The 8,678-nt window shown below is 39.3% G+C and overlaps 1 pseudogene; it reads right to left on the reverse strand.

The window, feature by feature from the left end:
• Positions 1–1,106: 1,106 nt before the first annotated feature.
• LOC112439854 (translation machinery-associated protein 7-like) lies at positions 1,107–1,300 on the reverse strand (annotated as a pseudogene).
• Positions 1,301–8,678: the final 7,378 nt, after the last annotated feature.

The raw sequence follows: 8,678 nt of genomic DNA on the forward strand, positions 1-8,678 counted from the left end.
TTCATCTATTTTTGATTACTGCTATATCCCTAGGAACTAGGCTCTGGTACATTCATTCAACACATACTTGCTGAATGAATGAATGAATATTAATGATTATAGCACTGGACTAGGTGCAATGGCTAACACCTGTAATCCCAGCACTTTGGAAAGCCAAAGTGGGAGGACTGCTTGTGTCCAGGAGTTTTAGACTGGCCTAGGCAACATAGCATGACCTTGTCTCTATAAATCAAAAATTAGCCAGGTGTGTAGTGGTGCATGCCTGTAGTCCTAGCTACTTGAGAGGCTGAGGTAAGAGGATCGCTTGAGCCTAGGAGGTCAAGGCTGCAGTTACATGTGATTGTGTCACTGCCCTCAGCCTGGGCAACAGAATAAGACCTGGACACACACACACACACACACACACACACACGACTATAGCACTTTATTGCATCCAGGTAACACACTCATAACAAAGTTCTATTTCTGAGGCCAGGTGTGGTGGCTCATGCTTGTAATCCTAGGATTTTGGGATACCAAGGTGGGAGGATTGCTTGAGGCTAAAATTTCAAGGTCAGACCACATCTGTACAAAAGAAAAGTCAGCTGGGTGTGGTGGTGCACACCTGTAGTCTCAGCTACTTGGGAGGCTGAAACAAGAAGATTACTAGAACCACTAGTGGATAGCACCCACTGCACTCTACCCTGGGCAACAGAGAAAGACTCTCTCTCTTAAAAGAAAAAAATCCCTATATGTCCTTCCTTTCTTCTCTTTCCTATTTTGTATTTAGAATTCAAATGTAATAATCTTAAATTTAATTTAATACTTATTTAATTTCAGACTTTTTCTTCAACAATACTTGACTTGGCTGTCTGACTTAATTTGACAAGGATTCTCCACTTGTTGAATGAGTAAAACCTGCAAGTGCATTTAAAACACAAATGAAGATAAAATAATTTTATTGAAAAATGTATGACAGTGTAATTTTTTTACAATAGTTTATTCTTAAATGTACAGCAGGCTCCAAGACAACATTTCATTCTAGCCAAGTGGCAAGACATGTTATGGCAGATCTTTAAATATGAATGGAATCAAGGGGCACCATTGCCTCAGGCATAAGGAACAGTTCACGGTTTCCCAGATTTCTTAATTCCACCTGTGGCCTGGGGCCCTTCCTCGTAGCCTTTGCTTTTAGCTTCTTGAATTTCTTTTGCTCCTCTTTTGGCTTCTGCTTGAAAAAACCTTTATTTTCCTTTTCTATCTCCTTGGTCTGCTTTCTGGGCTGTTTCAGGGGCTTCTTGCCACCTTCATGGCTGGACATGGTGCCTGCTATCCCTTCCACATTTCAAGTCAATATTATTTCGAGTTTTTCAAACCTTTCTGTATATATTGGGTTAAACAAGTTTCCTGAAAGTGAACAAGACATATCAATCACTTGACAACTTTGGATAAAGCCTTTTTGTTGTATTTTCCAGATTTCAGAAAGTGGACGATTTTGTCAGATTATAGACCTTTTGCAACTCAAGTGGCTTCCAATTCCTTGTTTCCAATAAAAGTAGCCAGTTGGCAAATTACTAAAAATGACTCTTGAGGATGGTTCCTTGTGGAATTTTTGCTATGTAACTTAAAAAGAGTTCAAATCATTAAATTATATTGCTATAATAAAATTCCTTCTATACATATTTATAGGACTAGGTTTTTTCAGTACTTACATTTATAAAAAATAAAAAACATGAGTAAAATTGATACTGAGCTGTATCTCATTAAAATAATTATTATTATTTAGTGAACTAATCGAAAAAATTCTCATTTTATTAAAAGACATATGTCCAATAAAATTTTACTTTTTATGTTCAATTTAGTTATTTATTGAACTTTGTAATATATATGTTGTTTGGAACAATTGTATACTACCAATAATTTCAATGGCTCCTTCAATCTAGAAGAAAGTATATGGATGAGAGGATTATGGATACAAGCAATTAAAAGTAAATTCATATTTCAAATAACATGCATATGTTAGTTGCGGAGAGTATTACAGGGTGATTAAAATAGCATAAAGATATATTTTATTATGGTAAATTATGTGAGGAGCATTCTTTTTGATGCCTAAAAAAAGCAACGATGTAGCATGTATGTTAAATGTTCATTTATGTGTTTTTAAATAGTTGCAAACCAAGTTGCTAGGGTATTTAACTTTCATTGGACGAATTTATAAAAACATGCAGCAGTTTTGTTTTTAAATGTTGTTATTTACAATACACCGGAAACATCACCTTTTGCAATTATTTAAATTTATGATGAAAAATTTGAGAGAACATTTACAAAATATGTGAATGGGTACTTAGCTTTCCATGTTTTGGTAAGTAAGCAAACCAAAAGTGGGAAGATCATTGTTACAGAGAAAATGAAAAGTGCAATTTGGGTAAAGTTGGTGCTTTACTTACTGCGGGTAGCAAAGAGTAGTTGGGAAGAAATGGGGAACAATGAAAGGAGGATTAGCATACGTTATTTGCAGTACAACAGAAGTACCATAGAGGGGCGCTAGAAGACTGAGGGACAGAGAGGTCTTTGGCTGACCCAACTGGAAGGGAAGTGGCTCTTGGGGCAAGCAAGGGTAAAACAAAATGGCGAAGATTCGTCAAAGATGTTCAGCTGCACAAAGATATGATTGGATTCGTGACCGCAAGTTGGCTTGGGACAACAGATTTCCAGGGAGTTGGAACGCGAAGCTGTTCCAAGCACAGTTGGTGAGTTGGAGTCAGGGCGGATGGAGAGGAACCATGAAGATTTCACTTGGGGGATGCTATAAGTCCATCCTGACCACTCATGGTTCGACTCATGCAAAGCAGTCTGTGTGTCTTACACATAGAAGTGAGAGCACCTCAGGATTTCCCATGCCACTTAGGAAGAGGAATGCAGTGTTGGTTGTAAATGAATAATGGGTTTGCTTACTGAAGACACCCAGACTCTCTTGGTGACTGTAATGATACCTGTGTAAGCAAAAATTTACTTTCCAAAGGCAATCAGTATTTGGTTAAATCAACTACTGAACTTTTTAGAAAGAGTACTTTGTATTTCAGAGTCTCCTGGGTTGTTGGAAATTAGGAGCTATCGTCCATGAAAGTAGCGATTTAGGAGAATTCCTCCAGGATTTCACAGATGATGGTGCTGCAGAGACGATTTTCCGCCTTGACCATTCAGGTGTTCAGTTGCAATTGTATACTACCAGCTTGTTTATTGGATTTGAAGCAAATCTGGCTAGTGAAATGTAAATCTAAAAACATCTCCAAGACAAAAATAACTGTTTAGATTCTCAATCATTCACATTATTTAAACCCTGATTTCTACTCCACCTTCTTCCTTTCCTTCAGAAGCACAAATGATCACATCACTATATTTCTATTTTGTAAATACTCCAGTTTTCCCAGCAGGTACTCTTGCCTGTAGAGGAAAATCTGATTTTTTAAATCTGGCATTTAGGGACCTTCACAATTTACCTCAATCTATATTTCTTATTTTATTTTTTTATGATGTCCTTATGTGGAGTCTCAGCACGGTCCATCTGCTTCTCTGCCATCTGAATATGACTTCAGGATATAGCATGTGCCAGACTGAGATACAAAAGATGATTGGTGATCACTTTTAATAGGGCAATCAAGGAGGTTTTCAGAAGGAGATGACATTTGAACTGGTTCCTGATTTGTTGGATTTCAAGGTATGGGTTTAGAGTGAAATATTGAGCTATTGGTGAGAACTTAGATGTGGCCCAGCCTTCTAGGAAATTTATTCCAATAAAAGTCACCAGGAAGCCAGGGACTATTCGTTTTGGTCTTTTCTTATTATATTCTATGCCGGTCTGGTGAAAGTGTCTCCATTAGATGTGTACTTAGGTGTCTTTCAACACATAGAGTTGTGAAGTAGGAACTTCCTGAAATTTGATCCACTAGTAGGCAGAATTTGATACAGGGGCACTTCTGTCTAGTATACTGTTCATGTTGTATTATAATCAGAGAGTGACTACATTCCTATATCTTTCACCTAGAGCATTTTCACATAGGAGTTATCCAGACAGCTCTTAGGCAAAATGGTGATTGAGATCTTTCTTTTTTTCAGACGGAGTCTCACTCTGTTGCCCAGACTGGAGTGCAGTGGCGTGATCTTGGCTCACTGCAAACTCTGCCTCCCAAATTCAAGCTATTCTAGTGCCTCAGTCACCCCAGTAACTGGGATTACAGGCATGCACCAGCACACCTGGCTAACTTTTGTACTTTTAGTGGAGACGGGGTTTCACCATGTTGGCCAGGCTGGTCTCAAACTCGTGGCCTCAAGTGATTCGCCTGCCACAGCCTCCTAAAGTGGTGATTCGTATCTTTATTGTCAACCTGGGATTCGGAAAAAAAATCCTTAATCAAGAATCTGAGAGTACAGATCCTAGACCTAGCAGTGCCACTTGATGCTAATAAGAACAACAACAACAAAAGCTTCTCCACCCTGGTTTTCCCACCTGTGAATTTATATAGTAATAATTTTTCTTATTTTTAGGTGTACAGTGGAAATTACACGTTAATATAGGCAAACATTTTTCCAAGAAATAAAAACACCTTAAAATGCAAAGGATCAAATTCCGATCCTTTAGTTCTCTGTGAAGGTACAATTAAGAAAAATGAAAAATATAGGTATGCAAATGTGTTAGATGGTACAGGTGAAGTTCAGGAGAGTCAGGACTTTGTTTTGCATTATATGTTCAGTTCACTTTACCAACATATAGTGAGTATGTGAACAGTGCAAGTATACTGACACTGTTCACATACTCGCTATATGTTGGTAAAGTGAAGGGATGAATGATTGACTGGAGGCATTTAGGAGCCTTCCGCTAGCTGGCTTACCTGGCTGCCAAAGCTCTCTATCTAGGTGACTGGCTGAGTGAAGTCTCCAAACCGTATACTTTAAGGATATTTTGCTTCCACCTGCTTTTCTCCTTGTTTTGATAACAGTAATAGTTAACATTGCTTGAGGACCAAATATGTGCTACTTCTTTACATAAACCTTTGGTAATCCCCACAACCCTGAAAAAGTGTTTATTCCTATTTTAAATATCAGGAACTTATGCTCAGAGAGGCTAAATAACTTACTAAAAATGGTATAGCTAATGTATCAGTTTGGATATGTTAGATTATGCTGTAATAACAATCTCTAAATCTCAGTGTGGTGGTTAATACTGAGTGTCAACTTGATTGGATTGAAGGATGCAAAGTATTGATCTTGGGTGTGTCTGTGAGGGTGTTGTCAAAAGAGATTAACATTTGAGTCAGTGGGCTGGGAAAGGCAGACCCACCATTAATCTGGGTGGGCACAATCTAATCACCTGCCAGCATGGCTAGAATATAAAGCAGGCAGAAAAATGTAAAAAGACGAGACTGGCCTAGCCTCCCAGCCTACATCTTTCTCCTATGCTGGATGCTTCCTGCCCTAGAATATCGGACTCCAAGCTCTTTAGTTTTGGGACGCAGACTGAGTCTCCTTGCCCCTCATCTTGTAGAAAGCCTATTGTGGGACCTTGTAATCATGTGAGTTAACACTTAATAAACCACTTTTTCTAAATATATCTATGCTATTAGTTCTGTCCCTCTAAGAGAACCCTAATACACTCAGTAACTTAAAATATAATGGTTTATTTTTTGCTTGTAATACATATTCACTGGGAGCCAGCAGGAAGGCCCTGCTTATTATACTTAGGGATACAGGCTGCAGAGCAGCAACCATCACAAATATCCCTACACCAGAGGGAAAGGCATCTCTGGAGAGTGTCATACCAGCAACAAATGCTTTACTTAGAAGTGACATCCATCCCTTCTTTTCATCATACTTTGACTAGGATTAGTTGTATGACACCACCTATCCACAGGTGGGCCAGGAAGTATAGCTCTGCCATGTGTCTGGAGGATAAAGCCAGACATTTTGGAGGTGATGCAAATGACTACCAGGGCAAGTAAGTCAGAGACTTGGTTTCTGAATCCAAAAGTATTTGACTCCAAAGCCAGGTTTATTTCACAAAACCACATGGCTTTACTCAACTTGCCTAGAGTTCTGGGTCTGGGGTAGATCCATACCTTTTGACTTTCTGTTGCTTTTCAGTCAGGATTATCTCAACCCTAAATCTTTATAGGCTGAGAATAACCCTTCCCTCTCAATTGTCATACCAGAAAGCCTGACCCCTTTGGCCTAAGGCAGATGAGGGCTTGAAAATTAGACCCTGATGGGGTATGGTACTTGTCCCTGTTCCTGCTATCTTCTGCCTCTATATCTATGCAGAAGCAGGATCAAACCACTTTCTGCTCTTCCAGTCCCAGAGGCACTAGAGTGACTTCTAGTACCAGAGCAGCTGGAGTGACCTAGCAATTGGCTAGGTACATCCTGAACTATAGAAGATAAGTGCTGGGCCAAAAGCAGGACTTTTTCTTGCAAACTTGAATGGAGCTGATGACAGTGGCCTGTCAACAGTGCCGTGACTGTAGTTTAGGGTCATTCACATTTCTCTCTTTATAGGAAGCCCATGTTAGGAGTTTAGAGGAGGCTGCCCAGAAAATAGCCCTGAATCAGAAGTCAAGAGGTTTGAAATCAGTCCTGGCTGTGTCATCATTAGCTGTGTGACCTGGGGTAAATAATTTAATCTCTGTGAAGTGTGAGTTTCCTTATCTGGAAAAAGAATGACCGTTCCAACATACACATTTTTTAAATGAAAATGCCAATCTGCAAATAATGTGAAAGGCTAACATCTAAATAGTGCTTAATACTTTACACAGTTTTGTTTTGTTTTGTTTTGTTTTTTTGAGACGGAGTCTCCCTCTGTTGCCCAGGCTGGAGTGCAGTGGCGTGATCTCTGCTCATGGCAAGTTCCAACTCCCGGGTTCACACCATTCTCCTGCCTCAGACTCCCGAGTAGCTGGGACTACAGGCACCCGCCACCACGCCCAGCTAATTTTTTTTGTATTTTTAGTAGAGATGGGGTTTCACCGTGTTAGCCAGGATGGTCTCAATCTCCTGTCCTCGTGATCCACCCGCCTCGGCCTCCCAAAATGCTGGGATTACAGGCGTGAGCCACCACGCCCAGGCTTTAAGTTTTTCAACTGCCCTGCTATGTAGGCGTGATCACCATGATTTCCCCATTGAAGAAACTAAGTCTTGTAGGATTAGGTCAGTTGCCTAAAGTCTCACAATTAATAAATAACAGAAGTAGGACTTGAATATAAGTCCCTGTCTCCAAATCTGGTATTCTTTCCCTTGTCTGAGTCTTTAACTAGGGTGGTCCATAGGATGTGAGAAGGAATGCACAAGTAAAGAAAGCGGGAGGCAGAGAGAAAGCAGTAGAGGATTTGGATCCTTGAAGACCAGATTTGAATTCCAGCTTTTCCAAATACTCGTTTGTAGTCCTTTAAAAGCCACTTCATCTTTCTTTTTCTGTTTGGCAAATGTAGACAGGGCTGATAGTCATGTGGTATATAATGGTACGGTCATATTGCTTATTAAAATACTGAAATCCTTCCATACTATTTAGTGAATACCCATTCCAACTGATCCCCTCATTTGAGGTCCCCTCCCACCTCCTCACACTTTAGCAACAAAAGGGTTGATAGGCTTAGCAGGAATATTAAGGACCCACTTCACTCCAGGGCTATGGCTTAGCAGGGGACATTAAGGACCCACTTCACTTCAATGATTAGGAATAATAGCTACAAACATGAGAGGGTCAGCCATAAACCTTAAAGCACTATTTTCTAAAATGTCATAGAAATGCCCTCTGGAAAAATAATTCTGTTGTGTAGAAAACCTACATAGAATTTTACCTAGGAAAGACTTACTGTACATTAGCCTATTCAAGACTCTGAGATGGCCTGTTGTAAAGGAACTTATTTTACATTTTTAACTTTGATTTTTCTAATATTTGAGAATATAATTCATTTTTCCCCGTTATCACCTATCATATTCTCTGCTAATTTTGTGAATCTTAGCTTTTGACCTTGAGCTTATTATTTTCTATGTCTACTTATTCTCTTACAGTACATCTTTTTATGTGGTGGTTCACATAGTTTGTAACCCAGATGCTGTTTAGTCCAGGGTAGAGACAGTCAACTTCTTACGGTAGGTTTATTGCAGGTTATTCTAGAGTTCAGCTATCCTAGAATGACAGGAACAAGAAAAAACAATAGCATTATCAACAACAGTGGCAGCTAGTATTGATTGAGTGCTTTTGATATATTGAGGACTCAGCTGAGTGCTGTACATATTATGCTGGTTATGGTGCTTAACTCTGTTTCATTTCAAATGATCAGTGTAAGCCAAGGGGTAGTAGACTATGGCCCATGGGATATTCAATCCTAGGCCTGTGATTGTAAGATCCATGAGATAACAATTTTTTAAAATGTTTTTACAAGGTTCCAAGAACCTTGTTCTTGTGTTACAGAGACTGTATGTGGCCCACAAAACCTATGTTATCATTTTGCCGTTTATAGAAAAAGTGTCAATACATGATAATCCCACCTTGTTTTCTAATGGCTGGAATAGGTTTAGACATTTAGTCCATTCAAACAAATAGTCATTGAGTCCTAACCACTATTTGAATGTTAGGGGCACAGCAGTAAACAAAACAGACACAAAATCGTATTCTTGTGTATCTTACATTCTAATTCATTCTGCTT

This window comes from Pan paniscus, chromosome 4, assembly GCF_029289425.2.
Source record: "Pan paniscus chromosome 4, NHGRI_mPanPan1-v2.0_pri, whole genome shotgun sequence".
NCBI classification, from domain to species: domain Eukaryota; kingdom Metazoa; phylum Chordata; class Mammalia; order Primates; family Hominidae; genus Pan; species Pan paniscus.